General features: G+C 44.9%; 1 protein-coding gene across 3 annotated transcripts in view; it reads right to left on the bottom strand.

Annotated features, from left to right (window-relative positions):
- PRICKLE2 (prickle planar cell polarity protein 2) overlaps positions 1-5,138 on the bottom strand; it is a 176,725-nt gene that overhangs the window by 59,635 nt on the left and 111,952 nt on the right. Inside the window, exon 1 of one of the 3 annotated variants that reach the window (XM_019504808.1) lies at positions 1,998-2,891. The exons of the other annotated variants lie outside the window; for them this stretch is intronic. The gene's annotated coding sequence lies outside the window, so the exon portion shown is untranslated. Of the gene's footprint in view, positions 1-1,997; positions 2,892-5,138 lie in introns of those variants that run through there. 3 annotated transcript variants of the gene reach the window in all.

The raw sequence follows: 5,138 nt of genomic DNA, 5'->3' as shown, positions 1-5,138 counted from the left end.
GGTTTTGGGTGCAGGGTTCTGACTGTGATTGGCAGGCTGCTTTGGTTTTCCACCAGGCAGGACAAACATAGCTCCTAACCCTCTCTAAACTGAGAAACAACTTCTCAGAGGCCTAAAGGCCACTCTAAACATGCCATTGTTAGGGTTTGCCAAGCAACATCTCGAGTGCCCTGTGAGAACCCTGCTGACATAATGAAGAATCAGCAAAATCCATCACTAAAAGCTCACTCTGGTTTAACGCTGCCACGCTCGAGCCAAGAATGTGCTCAGCTGTTCAGACCCAAGTATGCCTTGAAGAGCTTGCACGGTGCTGTGGGTTATCTTTGGAGGTTTTTAATTACATCCTTCATTCGCTTTTCAGCCCAGCAAGACACAGCCCCACGGTCCTATCTCAATGGATTTCTTTATAGCGCTTAATTGGAGGGACTAAATTGCTTCAGAATGGTTGATCCTATCAGATTTATACTTCGGTTTTGAACCGAGTACAGCGCCTACTGAACCAGGCAGGAAAACACATCCATCCTGGCATGCTCCCATATTTTTTAAGTTTGCATAATGCTGCTCTCTCCACGAACGCCCAGTATTTGAACCTTGCCCCTTTTGTCTCATCACGGTCTCCCCTTCAGATTTTATTTTTGGGATGATGAACTTTGGTGGCTCTATTTGAAATGAAAGCTATTTCCCTGTCACTTTCCCATGGGGCTTTTTTTTTTTTGCAGGACAGATTTGTGGCAAGCAGACAGTAAACATGCTGCAGTTTTATCCATCCTGGGCCTTGCCTCTCCAAGGAAAGGAGAAAAAAAAAATCTGATCCTTAGGCACAACACGTCGACATAGTACAGGCAGCGTTCCACCTCCAGCATTTAAATATTGTAATTATTTCAAAGTTGAGGTTTAGCATCCTCTGGGACTGGCAAGAGTGACCCATTTGCAAAAGCAATCAGGAGCAGAACGGGTTTTGTGCATGCTGGCCAATGCTGACAGACAACCTAGAGCAAGCAGGCTCTGCCGTTTCATTTGGTTAAGTCCAACACCACATTGCAGGAAAGGCTTTAAACACGGAGCAGAATATAATCCCGTTAACTGCAAACAGTTTACTCGGTAAACCTTTGCCCCAATTCAAGTCACTGCCCTTGCAAACAAAACGTGCTGGTGCCAGACATCTAAGTGCTCACAGCCGGGAAAATCACCACCGAAGGAACAGGATAAGTTACAAGGTAACAGGGTTACAACTAAAAGGATGACATTGCATCTGGTGTGAATAATTATTCTGGCATTATTCTGCCCAGCGCTAATCCTCAGTGGTTCATAAAGGTTCAATCAGTCTTTAGCGTAGCCAAGGAATCATGACTACAAAACAAAGAGTAACTGGATTAAAATCTTTACATGGTCACAGGTCAGCACCATGTCACATATGGCTGCTTAAAACCTGCCTTAAAGGAATATACAGAAAAAGTGACAGAGAGAAAATTACAATGGAAAACAACCTCTGGGTTTGACTGCACAGATACCCCAGGCAAACAAAAAGGCTGTAGTAAGATGAACACTTTCAAACGATCAGCAGAATTTCTAAATAAAATTTTACAACACACACCCCTGATTGTAACATCACCATCTAGAAATCCAGACTGGATGCAGCCAGTTTGAAGATACCCCCCTAGTCCCAGACTTCCTGCAGCTAAATTTGACTAGTGGAGTAAATTAGCACGGAGAGAGACCAGGGCTCCCCCATTTAAAAACCAGCTAAGCTTTCCAAAATGAAACATAGCTTAAGCATTTATCTTTGACTTTCTCCAGCTGTACAACACCCTTTAACAATCAACCTATTTCATGAACAAGAATGGCAAGGTAAAAAAAAAAAAATAATTTCTCTAAAGATCAGCCATGGCAGAAGTTAGCCCTATGTGCACATAGAGGGCTGCCATCCCTTGGACCTTCCCTCCTCACTAAAAATACACAGCAAACTTCTAAGTTGCTGATAAAAGACAGCTCCTTACCTATTCCTCCCGGCGCTGATGCCAGCATGGAAAAAAGCAGCAATCCCGCAGATTCTTCTGCTGTGTTAGTTTGTACAGTTTACTTTCCTTTGGTGGGCTGCTCCCAGGCAAAGCCAAGCCACTGCAGTGCTATAAAGCATCTTGTGTTTTCTCCAAACTGTGACAGACACCAATAGGTGCTTCTCTTGAAAGGAGCAGGAGGCTTTTTGTCAAAGCCTTCTCGAAGACACACACACACACACACACACAACGGCGTTGCTTGGAAGAAAATCTGCGGTGGAAACCATCAGCAGGGAGATTTCTGCCCTGTGTCTGGAGGAGCTCTGCAGCTCAGCTCACCGTTCCAGCCGCGCGTGGTTTTTCTTCTCCTTCCCCCCCCCCCACACCTTCCCTGCAATCCAGATGAATCCAGCAGACCCCCAACTTAGCTACATGACCCCGGGAGGTGGCAAGAGTCTGGCCAATTTGCTCTCCGGGCTCAAGACATTAACAAGGAAAATGTGCAGCCCATTGAGAATAATTGCCGGCTTGGTAGCGGAGCCAGAATCGTTGCTGTTGCAGTGCTCTCATCTCCTGCATGCTAATGAAGGAATGATGTCAGCAAGTCAAAGTCATCGCAGCTGGACAGTTCAAATTGTCACTGGCCAGTGTCAGTCATTTATTTACATGCAAATCTGGCCACTGTTCCCGATTGATAATCCCCACCGGCTGTTTACAGAAGGAAAAGAAAATCCTTTTAGCTGTCTCACATGTGTGCATTGCACATCGCTGGCAGTATCCCCAACCACCCAAACCGAACGTGCAAAGACACTAATTATCCTTCCAGAACTACGGCCTTCGTTCTCGCTGACCAAGTCAGCTTGCTCGCAGACTGAACTCACCACTTCCTTTACAAGCTCACAGCAACTTAGCACTTAGCTCCTAACCTTCAAAGCCCTCTTAATTATTATTATTATTTTTTTTTGCACTCATTTGCTGTTATTCCCCACTGACCTTAGATACAGCACATTTGCGCAAGCAGGGCTAAATACTCTGAGACACGCATGCTGTTATCAAAGTAACATTTTGCTTAGCATATATTTTGATACCCTTAGTGAGGTGATTTTCACTTTTTATGCCTATTTTAAGTAAGTGCTCTGAAGCCTAGATCCATTATTAGCAGAGCCTGTGTGGAATTTGAGCATCCTTGCTCACATCTCCCCCTTTCCTTATAACAGAAGAGGAACCGCCGTCATGCGTCTCATGACACTTGATGTTCTTCGTTAAACCTTAGCTCTGGGAGTCATGTGATGGCATCAGATTCTCAGATCTAATTTGAGATGAAGCCTTCATTTTTGCAGGCTCAAGCAGAAAAGCACCAGCTCAAAACACCAAAAGGCAAAAAAACCCAACGTTTATTATTCTTGCAAATTCTTCCTATTTCGGAGGCCAACCTCATGATTTTTGAGGCCAGACTCAGGATATTTAAGCTCTTGGGCTGGCCATAGCAAGTCAGTTCACAAATTACAGGGGTCCACTGAAAATAGAGCTGAGAGTCCTTCTGGACTTCTGAATGCTGAACTTACGGATTTTATTACATGATAAATTAGGTTTTATTACGCAGATTTTTACTCAGGATAGCAAGACCCAGATCCTCAACTGGGAAACATCATGACAGCGCCCCTGCTTTCAACACATCTAACCCAATTCCCCCTCCAGGATGTCTATGGTGAATCCTGTAAGCCTTTCTTTGGGTTGCACTTTATGCTGACATAAATATTTATGCAGGAAAGTTTAAATGTACAATTTCCACTGAAGTCCGGGCTACAAAAGGCAAAGCCCTGGATGTTAAATTAATGTTACAGGCCTGGACTCCACGAAAACATGCAGCCACCCAGCTGCTCCAACCTGCCCCATGGCTGCATAGGTCCTTGTATGGGGTGTGAGCAATACAAAGGTGGCTTCAAGGTGCGACTCCCCCGGCCACAGCCCAGCTCAGCCAGGCCAGGGAACTGAACCCCTTTGTTTCTTGTTGTTTCCGTAGAGGAACAGCAGTGTCGGCTGCTTTTCCCGAGCGCACACTGGGGACGTGGGTGGGTTCGCACTGCCCTTCTCAAATTTCACAATCCACAGACTTTGCTGGAGAAACCCCCCCCTCCTTCCACTTCCCATGAACAGTCACATTTTGTCTGCTGCAGCTTTTGCTTGCTGTGCAGGCAGGCTGGAAACTCAGCCCCGAAGGGTTAACATGCATCAAACCCCAGCCTTTGCCATAGGCCTTGAAGAGCGATCCACTTGCCAAGCCTCTAAAATGACATATTTTATCTTTAACCCAGAACATGCTCATTAAAATGCAAAGGAAATGAGACAAAACTCAACTGGGCACAAGCAAAAAGAAGTCTGTTTACAAAACGATTATGTAAAGCAGAAACAAATTACGTGTGTTTACTGTAACCATTTTCCTTGGAAATATACTGTTAAAACCACATTGCATATTGGTAAATATGGGCTTCGGATCAGACAAAGAATAAATGCCATTCAACATGAGAGCTCCTGGTAAGCACCAATTTTCCTTAACAGATAAGACAAATGTATGTAATTTAGATAGATAAAGTAGCCAAGGCCACTAAACACGAACACTTAGTCCCGAGCACAGTATTTACTACAGCCAGGGTGCATCTACACATTCATTAATGCACCTTAGATACTGCACATTTAGTTTAGTACTCGCTTAATAAAATACTAACTAAATGCGCAGTACCTAGAGTTACTGTGCAGTAGAGCCGCATGGTTATTTAGTGACACTTGCTGCGCATTAGCCTAGTACCACTGTGCAGTGTATACTGTGACGCTCTACTGTGCAGTATTATTAGGCTAATGCACAGTAAGCATCTCATGTAGACGTGCCCCCAGAGAAGCAGCCTTTGAGTAGCAGTAGGTCCAAGGCAGGATCACAGCCTGAATGTGCAGCCTTGCCCTGATATAGCTCACTCCAGCTCTGTGTGCTACCGACTCTGTGACAGCTTTGCACGCGTGGGACTCGCCTGTATCTCCATGTGCAAGCAAGCGGGTAGAGTGATCCCACTGGCAGCATCGGTTTTCAGCATGTGCAGAACGATCACTTAACCTCCCCCCACTTTTTTTTTTTTTTTTTTTTTTTTT

The sequence above is a fragment of the Gavialis gangeticus genome, unplaced genomic scaffold, assembly GCF_001723915.1.
Source record: "Gavialis gangeticus isolate Ggan-Ray unplaced genomic scaffold, GavGan_comp1, whole genome shotgun sequence".
In the NCBI taxonomy this organism is placed as follows: Eukaryota; Metazoa; Chordata; order Crocodylia; family Gavialidae; genus Gavialis; species Gavialis gangeticus.
The sequence above is the reverse complement of the archived record's forward strand: the minus strand, read 5'-3'. Positions and strand labels throughout refer to the sequence as shown.